This window comes from Culex pipiens, chromosome 2 (assembly GCF_016801865.2).
Source record: "Culex pipiens pallens isolate TS chromosome 2, TS_CPP_V2, whole genome shotgun sequence".
Lineage (NCBI taxonomy): Eukaryota > Metazoa > Arthropoda > Insecta > Diptera > Culicidae > Culex > Culex pipiens.
In genome coordinates this window covers 19,727,074-19,749,729 of record NC_068938.1, presented here as the reverse complement: position 1 = coordinate 19,749,729, position 22,656 = coordinate 19,727,074, and the positions used below count along the sequence as shown (strand labels likewise).

Genomic DNA, 22,656 nt, shown 5'->3' with positions numbered 1-22,656 from the left:
GGAAGGGAAATGTGAAACGGTTTTGGGTTTTTTTATGCACATCGGACACACGTTAGCCGGGTGGAGAACCGGTGGAATTACAATGGCCATTGGGGAGTCCACACGATCAAATTGATACAACTTTTACCGTTTGGTAGCAACGGTTTCAATGGGCTTTGGGAGATTCATGGTGGGATTGGATGACGATTGTTTTTTTCCCGTGTTTTTTTCTGCATGAATTAGGTTCACAAATTTGTGGTAGTTTTGTGGCTGCAGGTTGACTAGTAAATGATACTTGCAGAGATTAAAGCGTATTGAAGGATTTGAGAACCTCCAATGTTCGCCCAAGTTTCCAGCGGGTATGAAATTTATATACATACATACATCTTGACAACCTTTTATTAAATTAGATCACGTTAGAAAATTTGTAGATTAACTTACGGAGTTAGGAATGAGAGATGATAATCACAATGATTCCAATACCTGGAAGAAGAAAGAAAATAATTTGATTAGTAAATTTTGTTTAAAGCTGACTTGTATCAAATAGTCCTGAAAAAACCCCCTAAACTACGTCCCTGCTCTAAACGTCTCCATCATCACCGGTCCACCAGTCGATGAGCAACAAAAACGAAACCTGCGAATCTGTCTCGACAGATAAATTTAGACGTATTGCGAGCAGTCTCGCGATCGAACTGTCTTCGACAGTGACAACAACGACGACGACTCCTCCTCACCAGGTATTCCGATACAGCCGGAAAGAAAGAGTTTTCGAGGCAAATAAATTGAACTTTTCCTGTTTGGAGAGGACTGCCGGCGGCGGAGACGGCAACGTCGCTCGAAGGGGAAGCTACTACAATGAATAAATTATACTTCTTTACGACTTTGGAATGACGGCTTGTTTCGAGTTCTGGGACCAGGGGCCAGACAGTTCAGTGCCGGTATACACCTTCAGGTGTGCAACCTTCACCAAAGGTCTAGGTTTTATTACAACTCCACGTGACTGGCGAGCTCCAGAAGAGAACATACACAGTTGGAAAGTGCTGAACTGGAGTGAGATCCGGGTGTAGAGTCCGGAGTTCTTTGAACAGTGCCGAGCAGGTCGCCGGTCTCCAATGTCAAGACCATGCAAGCGCATCAGCACGTTCTGTTTTTGATGGTCCAGCGGTATCATCATCATCCGACTTCTCGAAACAACCTGATGTGTTAAATTTTTATGTAGTCATTCGGCAAGCTCTGGAAAGGGATTTCGGCGGCGGTCGGATGCATTTATCTAGCACTTTCCCGGGCACTTTTATGGCATTTGGGAGATTCTCCCGGGTTTGGGTCGTTTGTTCTGCCAGAGTCCACCGACTTTTGCCGGATAATCGCCAAGGTTGTACTTGTGGGCACATCCATTGTCCTTGCATACAACATTCAACACGATGTAGGGATAAATTTTTGCTGACTAACCCCGAAGCTGCTTCTGCTGCTATCTTCTTCCATCAATAATCCTCAGTTATGTCCGATAAAATTGCGTTCTGAAAACCCCCGACCGAAAATAAATCGCACCCGTCGAGGACGGTCTAGACTTGATGGCGATTCCGGCGAAATCTTCAGGGAAAAAAGACCATCATGTCAACTCCTTTGTGCGGCCACAACACAAAAGCCGCTTTCAATCATTTTTAGTATGCAGCAAAAACCATTCCTCGAGCGAAAGAACTTTGACTGACCCGCCGAACCGAAGGAACTTCTCGACAAAGATAAGTGAAAAGGGATTCATGTGAGAGATGTGATTGCTTCTTCGTCGCTTTTTGCTTCCCCCCTGAAGAACAAGTTTCTTTTGCGGAAAACTTTATCTTTCAATTTTTCTTCGCATTTCCCCGAAATCTGTGCGGCGGAAAAGTTAATTGATGGAAAATTGTCTGGGCAGAAACTTTTACGACTTCGCTCTATGCAACCAAAGAATGTGTGTGCAAACTCCTCGCTCAAATCCCATTTGACCGCGCAGCTCATAATAAACAAGTCACGTGTGCAGTTGGGATTCCGGACGGCGAACCGCACTAATCCGTTAAGCGAATTCTGCTATAATTACTCCGCCGCGGTGAGGAAATTGCGCTCACGGTGTGACGGACGGACGGACGGACTTTGGCCAGTATTCGCGGTTCGTTGATTCGGGATCCGCTAATCCCTCGCGGGACTTAAGGCGCTGCTGTTGATTTGGAATGTGACGTTCGAGACATGTGCGCCAACTCAAGACTTCAACTAAGTCGCGTCGAAGACGCGCACAGACCGCCTGGCGTATAAATACTTGAAATCGCGAGTAATCATAATATTTTCACGTCAACGATTTGTATTTCAAGCAGACAAGTGCTTAGACAAAATGTTTTGTCAAACATGTGAAATTGCAGTGTCAACAGACATATTGTTGGCTGTAAACAAGGCTGTTTACAATCGAAGACCTTGTGTGTACCCGGACGACCCCCGGCGAGGTAATCTACACTTCTAGATCTATAGAGGTGTCATGAACAACCCGTTGTTCGCCGGTGTTGTTAGGTGTCAACATTCTCCGCGAACGTGTCGAAAAATTGCTTTCAAGGTAAACTTGACGCATTTCCTGGTAAACGCCGTGTCTAAGAATGTCACATTTTTGTGATATTGTCGGTTGGAATGAAAGTTGTTCAATTTGGCACAAATGTCTGAATCATATTTTCACAACAACAAAAAACTCATCAGTTTGAAAAAATGATGCTTTGGCTCATTTCTGAGGACAGATTCGGAAACAGCGGAAAAAAATACATGAAAAAAGTACAGTTGGACAATTTTTAAATATCATTAGGGTGGTAACATACACTTTTCCCTGAAAATAAGATATTTTCAAATAGAAATATCTCGAGTTTAAAGCAAAATACCCTTGAGATTAGTGCGTCCATCCTTGGAATTCCCGGGATTTTTCCAAAACCGGAAATTCTTGAATCCCGGGATTTTTTATATTTTGTCCCGGGTTTTGACAAAAAAAATCAAATTTTGGTCTGTAAATTCAGAATTGGTTGTGGAGATAGATATACAGTTGAATACTTTAATCGATAAGAATTTTAAAGCATTAAAATTTGTTTTCGACTTATATCAGCATTAATTTGGCTTTTTAGGGAAAATTGTTAAAATTTAAATATTTTCTCTTTAATTTTTTATATTTTAAAGGACTGGTATATTCATGATCTTAAATTAGAAAAAAAATATCTTATTTAATTGTTTTCATCAAACACCAGCATCTTGGGAAAATCAGAACAAATGTTACAAATTAAGGGGTTACACAAATGTAGAAAATCTCAAAATTTCATAATACGGCAAAATTGTAAATTCCACTAAAAGATGATTTCAAATCACTCCTGAAAGTTTCATGAAGATATTTCATGATTCAAGTGAGTAACAGACGATTTAAGTTTGAAATTTTGCCATGCGCAAAGCAAACTGTCAAACTATGTGAGCGTTTTTCTCTAAACACAGAGTTGATTTACGGGTGTCACGATATCTCGAGATGAGATAGACCGAATTAGCTGAAATTTGGGATGAAGATTCTCAAGACATATCCCGAGTGCATGACGAAGCCCGATTTTTAAATTTTGTTTTTTTTTTTAATATAAAAATCAAAAACTGGCGATTTTTAATATGAAAAACTTAAAAATGTTGTTAACTTTTTTTTAAATAAACTTTTTGAAAATCCGACTTCGTCCTGCACACGGAACTGGTTTAGCGAGTCTTCACCAAAATTTGAGCCGATTTGGTCAAAGCCGTGTTGTTGAGTTTTTGTGGCACCCGTTTTTGAAACTCAAATAGCTATATCTCGGCAAACATACAATCAAATGTCTTCAAATTTGTATTGTTAAAAGTTGAAAATGTATATTTTAACGCCCTGAAAACAGATGCTGCTCATACTAAACTCTGACATTTTTGCCGATTTACATGTATGTAACACGTTAAGACAGCCATTGTTTTTGCGTTGTGTTATGATAAAGATAATTTTAAAATATGTTTTATATAAAACATGAAATTCTAAATTTATCAAAAATATTACACTTTCAAAGAAGTATTGAAGGTTTTTAGTCATGTCATATAAAACAAGATAAATAAAGCAAAAAGTATAAATATAAGAGACATACTTAATTTAAATCACATTGCATTAAAAATTGTGATTCATTTAAAATCCAAGGCACATCAAAAAACAAAACATGTCAAATCAAATCAATTTTTAATTTCTTTTAAGCTATCTAAAAACTGCTGTCCTTGTATAGATTAAGGTGTCGATTTTCAGAAATTAATGGTATTAAGTAATTCTAAGATATTAAGCTTGTAAATCATAACAAATATAATGATGAAAAATAGTTTTTTTTACTGTTTGAATAATTTCCTGGGATCCCGGGGTTCACCAAATATTTTTCCCAGAAAATTCTGAACCCGGGAAAATTTAACGCCCTACTTGAGATTTTTTCCCCTTTTGAATGGTGCAAAAAATTTGGCCAACACTTTTTATATATTTTAGATATTTTAGTTTTAAAAAGGCATCTTTTCAATCTTGAAACAGCTGTAACTTTTAACCAACAAGCCAAAATCATTTTTTGAAAAAGATTTTTTTTTTCAGAGTCAAGGCGTCACGTACAAATGTCACTTTTTTTGTATAACTCAACTATTGCGCAATTCTCACTAACTTGGACTTCGCACTAAATTATTGCTATCGATCGCACTTTTGCGACTTGTCAAACTGGCTTGGGAAATTTTAATTTTCTCAAAAAATGATCAAAGCGAGCCGATGTTGCTCTCCTGTCAATCGCAATTTTAAAGTGCGAATGTCCAGTTTGGTGGAAACTGCGACTGGAAATGTAAATAAACAACTGCTGGTTGCCTAGTTTTTGGAAATTTTGTTGTCAAAAATGCGAGAGAAAAGTGCGGGCCAAATCCAAGTTACAGTGCAAGGATCAATATAACTCAAAAAAAAATGCCGAGCTTCCGTGGCCGTGAGGTTACGGGTTTCGCCTTGTAAGCGGAAGGTGATGGGTTCGATTCCTGTCTGGCTCGGCAAAATCATATCCCTTAAAAGAGTAAATATGCTATCTGGGATTACTGACCGGTAGGGGATGGTTTCGACTAGCGGCGTGCTGAGTTTCCAATCCAGAGGTCGTGAGTTCGATTCTCGTACCGGGTTGAGGAAGTTTTTCAAAAATAAGAATTGCTACGCTCAAAAATATTATTTTGGGAGTATAATCTTCACCCACAGTAGAAAGCCGAGAGAATAGCTCTACCAAAATTGAATGAAAGAATAAACCGCTCGCGGGTGAACCACCATGAAATTGTGTTCATTTTTTCATTAAAACAGTTCATCCCATTGAGTGGCTTATATTGGCAAATGTTCGAGTCTCGATATCGGCACTTTTTTATGAACTGTTTTGAAAATAAATCCATGAAAATAACGCTCTCGTCAATCTCGGGATTTATCCTCTGTGTCCGTTCACAGTACCTTTATATTACCAGAACGTGTTCTTTATTCTCTAGGATAGTGCTGCCCAACTGTGGGTGTAGAAGAGAAAAAAAAAATCCCAAAAATATACACAAAAAATAAAATTTTCTGCAACACTATCATCGTGAACCACCCTGGTTTTTAACCAGACTAGATTTATTTAAAACGAAATCTTTCGAAGACACCAAACCAGCACCATTTTTGGGATATCAACTTTCCACTTAACTTTGCGATCTGGACCAGATTCAGATACACCGGATACCCACACTTAGAATTTTAGAACGCCCGTCGCGGGATTCAAACCAGCAGCCTCTGGATTGTGAGTCCAGTGCGCGGTCCGATTGATCCAAACGGGCGAGACATTTGCGAACTGTGTCAGAGTGCTTATTGTATAAAAATCCAAATAAATTAATCGCAATTTGGGGAACAGCATCTAATTCCAGCGTGCCCCTAATGTTTGCAGCTCAGAATTTTGACATTCAATTAAAGCTAATTTAAAGCCTTTTCAACTGATATAGAGATACAAATAGCTCAATAAGAATTGAGCAAGCAAGTTTTTTCTTAAAATTAGTTGTTTAAATATTGAAAATCAGCTAATTGGATGAAGTTAGGAGCGAGTGCTTAACCTGCCAAACATACGAGAATTTACCCTATTTAATATTTTTAATTTATTTAAATTAATTTAAAAGATGACAAAAATTGTGTAAAACTAATTCATTTTTTATGGAATTTTACTCCAATTTATATGGCAAAAGTATTCACGTCAATAGAATCCATTAATCGTCTTGTTCAAAGAATTTCGATCTTTTAGGTTTTTTTTTATTTTCTTTTTGTGCACATTTTTATCTGACCCGGCCTTTAAACGGTTTTATGTCTTCGGCAAAATTGTAGGTTATGATAAGGACTTTTCAAAAATATGTTTATTTATTTGACACTACAAGTTCAGCTTCCAAAATATGAGATATGATTTTTGGAAAAAAAAGTATTTTTATCCATTACATTTCAACCAAAATATCTCTTTTAAAATAATAGGCAGGTAAGCCAAATTTTTGAAAATATTTTCCTCAGACACTTAAATATTCACCAAGCTAAGCTCAACTAACTGAAAAAAATGTCCCTCGTTAGGCATTTCTAACCAAGGCAAAGATTTGTCCCAGAGCACGTTCCACGTCCACGTTCTGCCTTGTTTCCGAGTCGACAGCCGTTTCCCAGCCGACAACCAGCAGCGCAAAATCGATAAATATTTATTTATGCTTATCTGTTCGCATTTCGCAAGCCACCTTCACAGTATCGGGGCGCACAGAGTTGCGAAACGGAGATTTTAAAAATGTGTCTCTTTTTTTTTTTTTTTTTGCTCCCTCGCCAAGATCGATGTCAACCAATCTGTGTGCTGTTGGATTGCGCGAACGGAAATTCCTTCGCAGACTGCCACAGAGGGGCTCTCCGTATGACTTGGTACTTCTGGGGGTACGACATTGTTCAATTTAGTCGCCGGCTGGCAGGTTTAGCATAAATAACCCGAAACTGTGTCAGCACATGTCGTTGGCTGCTGCTGCTGCAACAACACCACCAGCAGCAGCTACCCAAACACAGACCCCTCCAAAGGGCATAAATTTTGTACGCCACTTATTGGCGGTATTCAATTTTTCCGCTGTCGAAGCATAACTTTCCGGACTTCCAGCTATTTTTTATGCAGCCATATGCAGCTAATGGTGGTGGGTCGTGAATAATTAATACAATTGCGCCCCTCACTCGTCGATCGTCCATCGTGAGCGCGGGTTTTATCTCAAACTCCACGACGACGTCTGGACGGCGCGCAGGCTTAAATGGCAATGTTTATTTGCTCGAGAATTAAGCATCTCGCGGGGTTACACCGCGGTGACCTTGACGCCACCGTGGCTGGTGACCGTGGAACCGCTACCCCGCCAATCCATCATTTATCTCGCTAATGCCTCAAGAGTTTATTTGCTCGTCTAATAAGCACTTGCGGCCACTTTACGCGCCGCCCGGTTGGTACACGCACGCCCGTCAACGGACATTAACGCCACGGCGATCATGACATTGAGCAAAGCGCTAGCGCCGGAGCGGAGTTTGACCGTTCAATTTTCGGCTTATTTCCTCGCTTTTTGGCACCATTTTCGGCGATGAGAAGCTGTCATAGCGAGATATGGTTTGGTATTGTTGCTGATGGCGGTGGTTTACTGGACAATGGACAAAACTTTAGTAGGCGGTTGGTTAGATACCCAACGACGTTAAAAAAAAATCACGTGTAAATCATTTATTATACCCTGAACTACGATTTAACATGATTTGTTAAAAAAAACTTAAACTCAAATAACAAACATAACTGAAAAAACTACAAATGCCTGCTAAATTTAAAAAAATACAATGCGATTAAAATTAAATGTTTAGAAGTTGGAAAGTAAGAAAAAATCTTTTAAAAACACTGAACAATAAAAGTTTACCCTTAAATACAACAAACGAAAAAAGGAAAACCGAAAAACAAGGAGACTAAAAATTGTGATTTTTTTAAATGAATTGCAAGTTTTTGTGACCATACTAAGATTTCTCAGTTAACCCTCTACAACCCAACCCCGCCTTTAGACGGACTTCGATTTAAAAAATCGACAAAAATCCATTTTTCAACCAATTTTTGATCTTTAAAAAGCATTGAAAAGAAGAAACTTATAGAAAATTTATGGGTTGGAAGTTTTACTTGTTTTAAGTGACATTGCCAATGTTTTTAAAACTATCATTTTTAAGGGGTCAACTTTGGCTGATATTTTCTATATTTTCTATATTTTAAAAAAGAGAAGTATTCAATAATTTTTCTAGTGTCCCAGACTATGCCTCTCCGCATTTTTTACAATTTGAATGATAATGATGTCATTTTATAGCAGGAAATGTGAAAAACAAACAAACAAAATTAAAAAGTCACTTAAAAACATAAAAAAATTAGATAGGCAAAATTTAATCATAGAAGGTGTTAGAATAGGCCAAATACTACAAAAACAAACATAAACAAAACAAGATAAATGCAAATTAAAATACTAAAAATGAAACAAGAAAAACATAAAACATGAGAAGTAAAGTTTTTCGTAGAACAAAAGTTGCTCAAAATGACCTCTTAAACACGGGAAAATAAAAAATTTTCGAAAAAAAAATTTGGGCAGTAGAGGATTAACTAATAAATTCCGAAAATTGATAGTACAGTGAACAATATTATACTTTATTACCGAATTTCGGTAAGATGATACCAAATTTGATTTTTTTCTTTTTTTTTAGAACTGTTCAGCAGATAAAAAAATGGTAAAATTTACAGAATTCTTTAAAAAATCGGAGTGTGTAGCGATTGGATAAATAAAAAATTACCAAAGCTTAAGCCTATTTTTTCTCTTTTAACTTATTTCCCTTAAGGTGTTACATACATGTAGAAAATTGTAAAATTTTATATTACAGAAAATTGATTAATTCCACTTAAAAGTAGAATTTCAATCACTCCTGAAAGTTTCATTAAGATATTTCATGATTTGAGTTAGAGACGATTTAGGCTCAGAATTTTGCCATGCGCAAAGCCAACTGTCAAAATTTGTAAGCGTTTTGCCTTCCTCACTGAGGTAAGGCTATAATCCTGCTCTAAAAATGAACTTTTTATAAAAAGCTCGAAGACCCACCTTCTTATATACATATCGACTCAGAATCGAAAACTGAACAAATGTCTCTGTGTGTGTGTATGTGTATGTGTGTGTGTGTGTGTGTGTGTGTGTGTGTGTGTGTGTGTGTGTGTGTGTGTGTGTGTGTGTGTGTGTGTGTGTGTGTGTGTGTGTGTGTGTGTGTGTGTGTGTGTGTGTGTGTGTGTGTGTGTGTGTGTGTGTGTGTGTGTGTGTGTGTGTGTGTGTGTGTGTGTGTGTGTGTGTGTGTGTGTGTGTGTGTGTGTGTGTGTGTGTGTATGTGTGTGTGTATGTGTGTGTGTATGTGTGTGTGTATGTGTGTGTGTATGTGTGTGTATGTGTGTGTATGTGTGTGTGTATGTGTGTGTGTATGTGTGTGTGTATGTGTGTGTGTGTGTGTGTGTGTGTGTGTGTGTGTATGTATGTATGTGTTCAAAAATCTTGCCAAGTTTTCTCAGCACTGGCTGAACCGATTTTGATCGAACCAGTTGCATTCGACTTGGTTTAGGGTCCCATACATCGCTATTGAATTGTTTGAAGTTTCGATAAGTAGTTCAAAAGTTATGTATAAAAATGTGTTTTCACATATATCCGGATCTCAATTATATGCATGTAAACGATGTCCGGATCCATCATCCGACCCATCGTTGGTTAGGTTATCAAGAGACCTTTCCAACGAGTCCACAACATCGAAGATCTGGCAACCCTGTCTCAAGTTATGACCACTTAAGTGATATTTATGTGCTTTTTTGAAGCCGGATCTCACTTAAATGTATGTAAACGATGTCCGGATCCATCATCCGTTCCATCGTTGGTTAGGTAATCGAGAGATCTTTCCAACGAGTCCACATAATTGAAGATCTGGCAACCCTGCCTTGAGTTATGACCACTTAAGTGATATTTATATACTTTTTTGAAGCCGGATCTCACTTAAATGCATGTAAACGATGTCCGGATCCATCATCCGACCCATCATTGGTTAGATAATCAAGAGACCTTTCCAACGAGTCCACAACATCGAAGATCTGGCAACCCTGTCTCAAGTTATGACCACTTAAGTGATATTTATGTGCTTTTTTGAAGCCGGATCTCACTTAAATGTATGTAAACGATGTCCGGATCCATCACCCGACCCATCATTGGTAAGGTAATCAAGAGACCTTTCCAACGAGTCCACAACATCGAAGATCTGGCAACCCTGTCTCAAGTTATGACCACTTAAGTGATATTTATGTGCTTTTTTGAAGCCGGATCTCACTTAAATGTATGTAAACGATGTCCGGATCCATCATCCGACCCATCATTGGTTAGATAATCAAGAGACCTTTCCAACGAGTCCACAACATTGAAGATCTGGCAACCCTGTCTCGAGTTATGACCACTTAAGTGATATTTATATACTTTTTTGAAGCCGGATCTCACTTAAATGCATGTAAACGATGTCCGGATCCATCATCCGACCCATCATTGATTAGATAATCAAAAGACCTTTCCAACGAGTCCACAACATCGAAGATCTGGCAACCCTGTCTCAAGTTATGACCACTTAAGTGATATTTATGTGCTTTTTTGAAGCCGGATCTCACTCAAATGTATGTAAACCATGTCCATCATCCGACCCATCATTGGTTAGATAATCAAGAGACCTTTCCAACGAGTCCACAACATCGAAGATCTGGCAACCCTGTCTCAAGTTATGACCACTTAAGTGATATTTATGTGCTTTTTTGAAGCCGGATCTCACTTAAATGTATGTAAACGATGTCCGGATCCATCATCCGACCCATCGTTGATTAGATAATCAAGAGACCTTTCCAACGAGTCCACAACATTGAAGATCTAGCAACCCTGTCTCGAGTTATGACCACTTAAGTGATATTTATGTACTTTTTTGAAGCCGGATCTTACTTAAATGCATGTAAACGATGTCCGGATCCATCATCCGACACGTCATTGGTTAGATAATCAAGAGACCTTTCCAACGAGTCCACAACATTGAAGATCTGGCAACCCTGTCTCAAGTTATGACCACTTAAGTGATATTTATGTACTTTTTTGAAGCCGGATCTCACTTAAATGTATGTAAACGATGTCCGGATCCATCATCCGACCCATCATTGGTTAGGTAATCGAGAGATCTTTCCAACGAGTCCACATAATTGAAGATCTGGCAACCCTGCCTTGAGTTATGACCACTTAAGGTGAAGCCGTTGATCATTTTCGAAGAAAATTGATCATCACTATAAAATATTCTGTATTAAATTCAATTTAACGAATTTCGCCACCAAAATGAATCATTAAGTGCCGGTTGTAGTCTTCTTGAAGCCACTGAAAGAATTTTTGATCTAAATCAAATGTGCTTCAAAATTTATATCATTTTGTGGCACAGTCATTGAAGTCCTAGTTAGCAATCATTGATTAATGACGATTTCCATAACTTTACAAGGAATGGGATAACCGTTACCAAAAGGAATCAGCATGTGTAGGGCACTATTCTAAACAACTTGTTGAAGAAATTTTGTCAAAATATTGAAAGCGACGCAAAATTTATATCTTTGAACGAAAAATCATGACAAGTCTTCACGTTAAGTGATATTTATGTACTTTTTTGAAGCCGGATCTCACTTAAATGTATGTAAACGATGTCCGGAACCATCATCCGACCCATCGTTGGTTAGGTAATCAAGAGACCTTTCCAACGAGTCCACATAATAGAAAATCTGGCAACCCTGTCTCGAGTTATGACAACTTAAGTTATATCTGTGTACTTATTTTTCTGGACCTAAAAAAAATAGCTGAAATATGTGTCCAAACCACTCATATTACCCATTGTTGGTAAAAAGTGAGGAAGGCATCAACCACACAGGTGGATTAAGTTAGTTTTTCTCTAAACACTGAATTGATTTACGGGTGCCACGATATTTCGACGGACCAAATTTGCTGAAATTTTGGGTGAAGACTTCCAATACATATCCCGTGTGCATGACGAAGCCCGATTTTGAAATTTTGAATTTTCAAAAATACAAAAATCAAAAAACTGGCGATTTTTTATATGAAAAAAAGAAAAATATTTTTATCTTTTTTTTTTAATTAACTTTTTTTAAATCGGCCTTCGTCATGCACACGGGTCCGGTTTAATGAGTCTTTACAAAAATTTTGAGCCGATTTGGTCGAAGCAATGTTGAGATACTGTGGCACCCGTTTTTTGAAACAGCTAACTTCAAACAGGTATATCTCGGCAAACATACAACCAAATGTCTTCAAATTTGTTTTGTTAATAAATGAAAAGTAATATTTTAATGCCCTGGAAACAGATTTTGAAAAAAGTTTAAGTGTGTGCTCAAACCAACTACTGACATTTTTGCCGATTTACATGTATGTAACCCCTTATTTTTTCCAAAGGCAAGAAAAGAAGAAACAAACAATTAAAAATAAATCTGCTGTTAAATTTAAAAACGATTAATTATTGTTAATTTCCAACTATCTGCAGATGTACGTTAAAATATTCTTAAGCTTGACAATTTTTTAACTACCGAATCCGACCAAATAATATCAGGGAAGCGACATAATCATTTTAAAATTTAAGCAACTAAAGAAGCAAAATGAAAAAATAAACATTGCTTAACATTACCAGGACATTTAAGACCGTTTCATAAAATCCTGTTTTTTTTTTAAATCATGTTTTTGTTCATAAGAAGTAACAAAGTCCAGATTTGATACCAAAATTTAATTCACAAGCTCAATGCGTTTTACATTCTTTTCTTTAAAATTGTGTATTAATTTGTTAGAGAACTTATTTGGAAAAAGTCCTGAGTGTTAATTCTAGTCACAACTCAAATTCTTAATTTCAAAAATATTTTCAGCTGTATCAGGTTAAACTTAAGCCATCACTCGAAGATTTATTTTAGCTTTATTCAGCGATTCCACGTAAAACCAGCACGATCCAAATCAAAAGGTTTCCGCTTAACTTGTATTTTTTTCTAGCGGTAAGGTTGGTTCAGAAATGGCGTTTTCGATGATTTTATATTTTAATTTCGATTACTAGATAAGCCGAAATCCGATAAATTATCTTCAAAATATGTCGGTATACACTAAACAAATTTAGTCAATATCAGTGTTGCAAATGAGTGATAAAAAAGCTATCAATAGATTATCTCTGCACCAAAAATATCCGAGAGTATAGTGGCCGTTACTATAGCTTGTGAGATCTCTTCTTGTGTCTCGTGATTCCCAGCGATGTCATTCTCTCTCTATCACTCTTCCCCTTTTCCTTGACTATGCGCTCTCACCGCTGAGTCTCTCAATTTCTCCAAAAACTCCAATGAGAGAACGCGGGATGGCGATTAGGAGCCGACCACGCATGACGTCCCATCAAACTGCGTTTGCGAAATTGGTTTTGTGGCGGCTTTTGTGGTTAAACGCTGTTGCGGTAGGATGATCGTGGAAGCGGGAATGAGAGAGAAAAGGAAAATGTCAATCGCGAGTGGGTAAACACGAAAACGTGTTCGGCTATGTTCGGCGCTGAGAGTTTCAATGAAGAGAGAAGAGCAGTTGTATTTGAGGCATGAATATTCAGGCGGGATAATTGTAGTTGCTGAGAGCTGATATTTTGATATTTTAACAACCCTGGTCAATATACAATTTGGTTCCAAGATCTTCAAATCAACAAACAAAGTTTCATTTGACTTGTTTTAATATTCAGCTATGTTAAGACAACTTTTTAGTATACCAAGTCCTTTCTTGTGCAAAAAATTCAAAAATATGAATAGTATTAAGCCTGGAAAATTAAAAACATGAAGAAATCATTGTTTTAAGAAAAACAGGGCATGAACAAACATGAACACACAAAAAATTTCACAAAAAAATGTTATGGAAAATTCCAGATTGGAAATCTAATTTGAATTCAAAAACTTTCTCCAAAAAAAGACACCAAGGACCAAACATCTCATCGTCATCATTTCATTACGGTAATGAGTCTGTCGGGTGCGGTCTATCGGAACGAAATCATAATATCGTTCAACTTTTTCCATCCCGCTGGAGATGTGAACAAACAAAAATATTTTCATATCTGAAAATCCCATTTTCCTAGAAGCAAGCAAAAAGTTAAATATCCATTTCATCGTTATTACATCTCATTACGAGGGTCTTCCCAAATCCAAAGTGGAAATTTGTCCTTTTCTACGGAAACCGAACCGAACCACTGATTGCGATGACGATGATGACGAACCCGGAGGACAAAAATCAATTCCAGTCCAATAAGCCAGCGTAAATCTTGCTGAGATTTGCGTTCGAGTGTCGTAGCTCGAACCCTTTTTCCCACAACTGATTTGTCACAAAGTGTTCGCACAAAAGTGACTGGTTCAGTTCCAACTCACGTCCGACGACGCGCCAAAATGTGTCCGCCAAGAAGACGGTTTTCTCTGCGCCAGCTTTTTCCACGTAATTAGCTTTTGATTCGCGCGATAGCAATCGTCTAGCTGAAGAGGGCTGGGGTTTCAAGGGGTGACAGTTGCCACATCCTGGGCAAAACGAGACTTGAACGAGCTCACCAGATGGTTTCTTCTTGGGAAAGGAGCTTTTTCTTTTCGATTCAGAACAAATTACTCGTTCCTTACGGCGACAACGCCATCTTGACAGAACCAATTCAAGTGCAATTTGCTACACTGACGCATATTCTCTGCAATTCCGATGGGTCCAAAATGGGTACACCTAGGGTCGAAAATGCATCCATCCACCTTTTCGCGGTGACGAATCCGCGAATTTGCGATTGATTCGCGCAGCTATTGTGCTGCCACAGAAAAAAAAATCATGGTAATATTACATCTGGGAAGGGGTACATCTTTTATGTCAGAAAAAAGGTGTAATTTTACCTCTGGAAATGTGTAATTTTACCACTTTTCTGGTGTAATGTCACTTTTTCAGTCTAAATTGAGGTAAAATTACATCATAAAAGAGGTAATATTCAACCTTCCAAAATTAAAGCTTCCAAATTTATATTATTTTTTTCTGTGTGTGACGACGAAAATGGAGCTCAGTTTGATTTTTTTTTTGCAATCAAATATCGCGCGCCGCTACGACTCATGATGACATACTTTGGTTTAATTTCGATTTTGACGACAAAAGTAATAAAGGCCCCCCGAACTGTGAGCGAGTGCTGAGCAGTTCGATTCAGCTTGCTTCAGTTCAACCTGCGTGAGATATATGAGGTTTTAGCAAGAAGGGGGGAAACTCAGAATTGATGAGACTCGACGGCGACGACGACGGTGGCGACAAACCATGGGAGAGTGAACCGTCGTCGTCGTTGATGACCTAAATCCAATTTCAATGGAGGTTTAATCAATCATGCAGTGCTCATCAACGAAATGAGTGAGGAGATACTGGGTCGTGCTTGAGCTTATAAAAAAGCATTATGTTTCAAATATACTCACAAACTACTAAATTTATACGCTGATCAATAACGGCGCCTATCATGTCAAAATACAGATCTCAACCAATTTCTGTACGATGTGTGCCTACAAACTGAAAACTTAACAGTTGGTGAATATTAGGATTTTTAGAGCATACAATTTAATTAATTGATGCTATTTTAATCTCTTTACATTTTAATTTTGGGATCACAAGTCGGAAAAAATATGTAAAAATTTAGGAAAACGAAATAGCCTTAATTTATGATTATATTGTTTTTTTTTTGTCAGAACCCAAATTTCAAACTTCTTAAATAAGGCTTCAAACTATAAATGTAGTTTTTAGGAAATTTCAAGCTTTTATTAAAAAGCCATATGATGCTAAACAAGTTCTTGTTACAAACGTTCACTGATGATCATACTACTTTGTAAAAATATATAAAAACGCGAAATAAAAGCAATGCTCAAGAGAATCTCCATTTTCTAGTTTTCTTATCAAATCTGTGTGGGTAATTCTCCGCCAACTCACACAGCAGTTGCCCGACCCCTCTTCGATTTGCGTGAAACTTTGTCCTAAGGGGTAACTTTTGTCCCTGATCACGAATCCGAGGTCCGTTTTTTGATATCTCGTGACGGAGGGGCGGTACGACCCCTTCCATTTTTGAACATGTGAAAAAAGAGGTGTTTTTCAATAATTTGCAGCCTGAAACGGTGATGAGATAGAAATTTGGTGTCAAAGGGACTTTTGTGTAAAATTAGACGCCCGATTTGATGGCGTACTCAGAATTCCGAATAAACCTTTTTTTTCATCGAAAAAAACACTAAAAAAGTTTTAAAAATTATCCCATTTTCCGTTACTCGACTGTAAAAAATTTTGGAACATGTCATTTTATGGGAAATTTAATGTACTTTTCGAATCTACATTGTCCCAGAAGGGTCATTTTTTCATTTAGAACAAAATTTTTCATTTTAAAATTTCGTGTTTTTTCTAACATTGCAGGGTTATTTTTTAGAGTGTAACAATGTTCTACAAAGTTGTAGAGCAGACAATTACAAAAATTTTGATATACAGACATAAGGGGTTTGCTTATAAACATCACGAGTTATCGCGATTTTACGAAAAAAAGTTTTGAAAAAGTTGGTCGTCATCGATCATGGCCATTCATGGTCACCCGTGACAGACACGGACGACGAAACAAAGAGAAACGCAAAAAGTAACTTTTTCAAAACTTTTTTTCGTAAAATCGCGATAACTCGTGATGTTTATAAGCAAACCCCTTATGTCTATATATCAAAATTTTTGTAATTGTCTGCTCTACAACTTTGTAGAACATTGTTACACTCTAAAAAATAACCCTGCAAAGTTAGAAAAAACACGAAATTTTAAAATGAAAAATTTTGTTCTAAATGAAAAAATGACCCTTCTGGGACAATGTAGATTCAAAAAGTACATTAAATTTCCCATAAAATGACATGTTCCAAAATTTTTTACAGTCGAGTAACGGAAAATGGGAGAATTTTTAAAACTTTTTTAGTGTTTTTTTCGATGAAAAATACGTTTATTCGGAATTCTTAGTACGCCATCAAATCGGGCGTCTAATTTTACATAAAAGTCCCTTTGACACCAAATTTCCATCTCATCACCGTTTCAGGCTGCAAATTGTTGAAAAACACCTCTTTTTTCGCATGTTCAAAAATGGAAGGGGTCGTACCGCCCCTCCGTCACGAGATATCAAAAAACGGACCTCGGATTCGTGATCAGGGACAAAAGTTACCCCTTAGGACAAAGTTTCACGCAAATCGAAGAGGGGTCGGGGCAACTTTTCCGGATTTCGTGTGAGTTGGTAGAGAATTACCCGTGTAATAATGATTATTATAAGTAAATTCCAAGTTCTGATAGTAGTGTTTTTTAGATTGTTTAATATTTCTCAAGAATAAATTTTATTCAAGTTTGTTAATTTTAAATTCTGATTGAAAAAAATACTTAAAATTTGTACTTTTCAGCACTCAAGTGAATGCTAGAGTGAACTTTTTCAAATCAAATCAAAATTAAATTATTCGCTCTACAGCATTGGCCTTGGCGTTCTCGATTGCGAGATTCCTACTCGAAACTAGGTGTCCGAAGGCTTGAATGTTGAGGCAATTGCAAACCCCTTTTTACACCTTAGCTTCCATTCATCCCTGGATTCGAACTGACTACCTTTGGATTGTTAGTCCAACTGCCTACAGGCGACTCCACCGAGACAGTACCCAGGGAGACGACTCTTACACCTAGACTGAGCTAACGACCTGGTTAGTCCGGGGCCAACATTTACTTCCCTGTCCGACGGAAGACGTGATCAGACAAATCTCAAAGCATTTTTTGTGACTTTTAGTAAAACACAATCAAAATAATCATTCAAAAAACCCCTTAAAATTTAAAAAAAAAGTAAAATCTTAATTTTAGTAATAACGTAATACTTCAGGGAAAAATATCTTTATTATAAACTCTTATAAATTTGACAGTATTGAATAAAGTGTACCAAACACCGGGGTAACATTGATAGTCGGAGTAACTTCAAAAGGTTTGAGATTTTTTTCGAAAAATGAAAACCTCAAAATGAATACGTAAGGAATAGTACGGAATTGTACTAATCACGGTAAAGAAGTGTTGAAAGTACTTAAAAAAAAGTTATCAGAAAATTTACGAAAGGTTGATAAATAAAATCATTTGAATAATCACAAAGAGTCATATTTTTTTAGGATTTTCAAAACAATTTTTCACAAAGAAAATATAAAATTATTGAAAATTATAATCAATTATTAAGATATTTATAGATATTCAAACTTTGTATTTCTTGTGAAATTTTTTTAATCATATTTTGAATTAAATTTGAAGGCAATCTAAATTATTTATTTTACATGTAATTTTGGTGAAAAATTTAGGAAAAATTGTAACCTACTATCAATTTTACTTAGAATATTTATTTCATAAGGAGTTTATAAACTTAGTTAAATATGTACCAAAATTTGATTTTTTTAAAGAACAGGTTTTAACAGCAACTTAAGTAAAAGTACATTTCACGTTTATAATTGAATTTTCGCACTTTTAATCTGAAATAAACAAGAAAAACTATGTTGCTAGTCAACCCGGAATTCAAAGTAAGAGTTTTCATCGCAAATATTTTGCAAAGCTCTCAAAAAATAGTGCATGAACCATGTGTGGCCTATATCCAGTACATATTCAAAAAAAATCTTTACCAGTAGGAAAATATTTCAAAAATTGATTGAAATCCTGTCAATGTTACCCCGGTTTATGGTTATTGTTAGACTTAGCATTTTTTAATTTTTTTTTTTTTGTTTGGATCTGTTAATAAAGGTTTGGAAGATTGATATTATTATTTTTTGAATGCATTTGATGAATAAATTTTTGGATTTAAAAAAAACTTGGTGAGGTTTATGTAGAATGTTTTAAAAATTTTGATATCACAACCAAAATTTGATGGAATCAAGAAAAAAAAATAAGTTTTTGTAGTAAGAGGGTTTTACTAAAATTTAAATGAAATTGTTCAAACTTGAACGAAATTTTCCATCTCGAAACAATCAAACCACCGATGTTTTACTCTACAAGTTTCATACAGATTAACTCCAACTCCATGCGTATTGGTCAATTCCGCGTCCCGCGTATCTTACCATGCTAGAGTCTGGAAAGTTTCGCCAAAAGTTCCTCTTCCATGCTTCTGATGACGGCAACGACACTCGGTACTTGCAATAAAATATAATATTCCAAAACTTGTTGATTGTGGAATGTTCCTGCGGAAGTTGTTTGCAGCAATGACATCGCTCTCGGATATGGCGGTCTTTAAAAATTGCATTGTCTTTGCTCGAAATGCGCAAAATAAAACTCTCTTTCGCAGAATTTGTCACCCCCCAAAATGCGACAGACGACAAAAGTTACCTTTCCAATTTGTTTATTTAATGAGAGTCGGATGCCGCGAGTCTTGAGGTTGGTGGTGCGGCTTAATTTCACCGAAATATGTGTTTCGTTTTCGAGGTTGCCAGGAAATTGGATTTGGCGACGACAACGCGTTTCATTATCACGTTACCGTCATCAGTGAGTTGGGGCGAAAGTCGCGTTTAATTTAACCAGGGGGCGAAATTAGATTAATTTCGCTTCATTTGCATGTCGCTCCGACTCTGGAGGAGGTCTCTCTTTTCTGGTGCAAAAGTTGGCTATAATGACGAACTCGAACGTCGTTGTGCTCCCGGAACAAAGCGAGTGCGACGAATAAAGGAAGACATTCATCAGCTTTAGTTGGGGAATTTGTCTCTGTCGACGACGACGACGACGACGTTCCGGTTCACCCTGGTCGACCTGGATCGTTAGCAGCAAACAGCTTGTCATCAAGATGGCTGATATTGCGCTTTGTAGTGCTACTCATGGGCAAATCAAATTACTTCAACTATTATTGTCGCTACTCGATACAGTTTACAAATCTGTTCCATCCCATAAAACGTGCCGTCAAAATCTCCAAGAACGTCGTAAATCTCGTTCAGCTCGTTGAACTTGTCTTCCACGCTGCTAATCCGTTGATCGATTTACAGAATCAAACTCCTCGAGCTCGTGGAGGTGACCGGACAGCGATTCCCGCGAAACGCAATTAATTTATCGGACCGCCATAAAAAGAGCTCTTATCAACTGTAGTCCCGTCGACAGCCCGTCAACGTCATCGTCTGCTGCAGCTGGTTCGTTCAGAAAAACGGTTCTTGTTAGCAGCAGCAGCAGCTCCAAAAACGGCCCGACAAGCCCCCAACCCAGGAGCCGTCCGGCAACCACCCCAAACAGGTTAATTGAGCACTCCCCTCACTCGTTTAAGCTGATTAATACAACGCGCGGGCAAATTGCCAACCAATTTGCTCGATACTGTGCTGCAGAGAGTAATTGATTATTGCAAATTTTATGCGTCACATACGCGCCGCGGCCGACCGACATGACGGGTTGATGCCGCCGACGTTATCAGCTGAAAGTGAGCCGTGTACGAAACCGGTTTGGCTGCGAATTTCTTGTACAGCCAGGTGACCTTGAAAGATGCAGCGCGTAGACAGGTGGTGGCGGCGGCGCCACCTTTGAAGAGGCAAACGGAACAAAGAGTGAGTGTTGTTGTTGAATACTTCCTAGCTTGGGTGATTGATTGCCGACAAATTGTTTTGCAGTTTAAGTCAAAGTTGGACCGTTACTCCGGGGTTGAGACAAGCTGTGATGAATCTTAGCAGGTAGACCTATGATAACAATCGCTGCGAAGATTGTAAGCCTTTCTGGCAGTCAATTTGCTAGTTCAAAACCAAACGAATCAGAATTTAAAAAAAAAAACTTATGATCCGCCTCATAGCATCAACGCTCGGATGGCATGTCGTCGAAACATATGCAATTCCGTGATATTTCAGCCAGCTGATTTTTATGCATTTTTTAATCAGGCTGAAACTTTTTGGGTGCCATTCGAATTCCCAAAGAAGAGCAATTCTCTGAGATTTCAGTCTTTCGATTTTTTTTTGTGTTTTTCAAATCCGACTGAAACTTTTTTGGTTTTTAAATTGTTGCATGGCAATATCTCAGCAACTAAGGGTCATATCAACAAAGTTCAAAAAAGCAAAATATAGAGAGTTTTCTCAGCTTTCCAAAAATATCTTTGCCCACCCTTGAAAACATGGCCACTAACTTTTAAAAATGAATAACTTCGACTATTTTCAAAAAAGTTACCCAAAATGGCTATAACTTGAAAACGCCCAAAATCACCCATTTTTTTTTACCGTGTATCATATTTTTCAGTGTAGTCCTTATCCATACCTACAACTTTGCCGAAGACACCAAATCGATCAAAAAATTCTACCATAGATACAGATTTTCGAATTTTCATAAATCATTTTTGTATAAATAGCTGCCAAATTTGTATGGAAAATTATATGGACAAACTAATGATGCAAAAAGGCTTCTTTGAGCATACCGAAGGCACCATAAAAGTTTCAGTCGAATTAAAAAATACAAAAATTAAAATTAAAGAAAAAAGACCGTTTTCGTAGATAATTTTTTTCATCACCAGTTTTTCCATATATTTTTCTATACAAATTTGGCAGCTGCCCATACAAAAAAGGTACGTTAATGTTCGAAAATCGGTGGAGGAATTTGGATGAATTTTTTGATCGGCAAAACTGTAGATATGGAGGAGGACAGCACTGGAAAAATTGATTCGAGTTTTTTTCCTGGGGACCATCCATAAACCACGTGGACACTTTAGGGGGGGGGGGGGGTATGGCGATTGTCCACGATCCATAGAAAAAAGATTTTTTTTGTATGGACAATTGTTCACGAAGGGGGGGGGGGTGGGGTAACAGAGTCCCAAAAAAGTGTCCACGTGGTTTATGGATGGTCCCCTGTCACAAAAAAATGATTTCTGAAAATCACAATTTTTTCTAAAATCTTAGAAAATTTCCTATATTTTTTTGAAATTGTTGAAACGGCCTTTAATTGCTAAGATATGGCCATCCAATGATAAAAAAAGAAAAAATAGATTTTCTCAGTGTTGCATACTTAGTCCTTATTTTTTGATCATCGCTTCGTCGGGAATCAATGACCCGTTTTCAACTTAAAAAAAAATGAAACTTTTGTGAAATTTTCGAAATTCCTTGAAAAAAATATTTTGAAATTTGTGGAACAAACACTAAAATTTTAAAAGAGCGAAATATTGAATGACTTTCAACATCTTTTCGAATACCCAACACTTTTATTTAAAGCAAAGCTTAAAAGTGTTCCATTTGATATCACAAGTTTTAAAATAAATATTCAGTAACACTTGCCTACCTGAATTGGAAAAAAAACTGCGCATGCTTATTTCAAGGGGAAGCATAAACTTTAGGTGCACTTTGACTTTGACAGTCCGTATTTTTAGTTTGACTAATTTTTACTCCTAAGTCTCCGAACATTTATTTTCGTATATTTTTTCTTACAGAGGCTCTATCTCAGAAAATATTGGTCACATTTTTAGTGTCTAGAAATGAAAATTGTAGGAAATTTACTGATTTGCATATCTTTTGAACTGATCTGATCTTTTTTGAGAAAATTTACCTAAAAGAGACTAGA

At 37.2% G+C, this 22,656-nt stretch overlaps 1 protein-coding gene across 4 annotated transcripts in view; it reads right to left on the bottom strand.

Annotated features, from left to right (window-relative positions):
* The window catches only part of LOC120432460 (uncharacterized), a 219,040-nt gene that overhangs the window by 150,444 nt on the left and 45,940 nt on the right, over positions 1–22,656 (bottom strand). The window contains exon 3 of one of the 4 annotated variants that reach the window (XM_039597677.2): positions 421–462. The exons of the other annotated variants lie outside the window; for them this stretch is intronic. The gene's annotated coding sequence lies outside the window, so the exon portion shown is untranslated. The remainder of the gene's footprint in view (positions 1–420; positions 463–22,656) is intronic. 4 annotated transcript variants of the gene reach the window in all.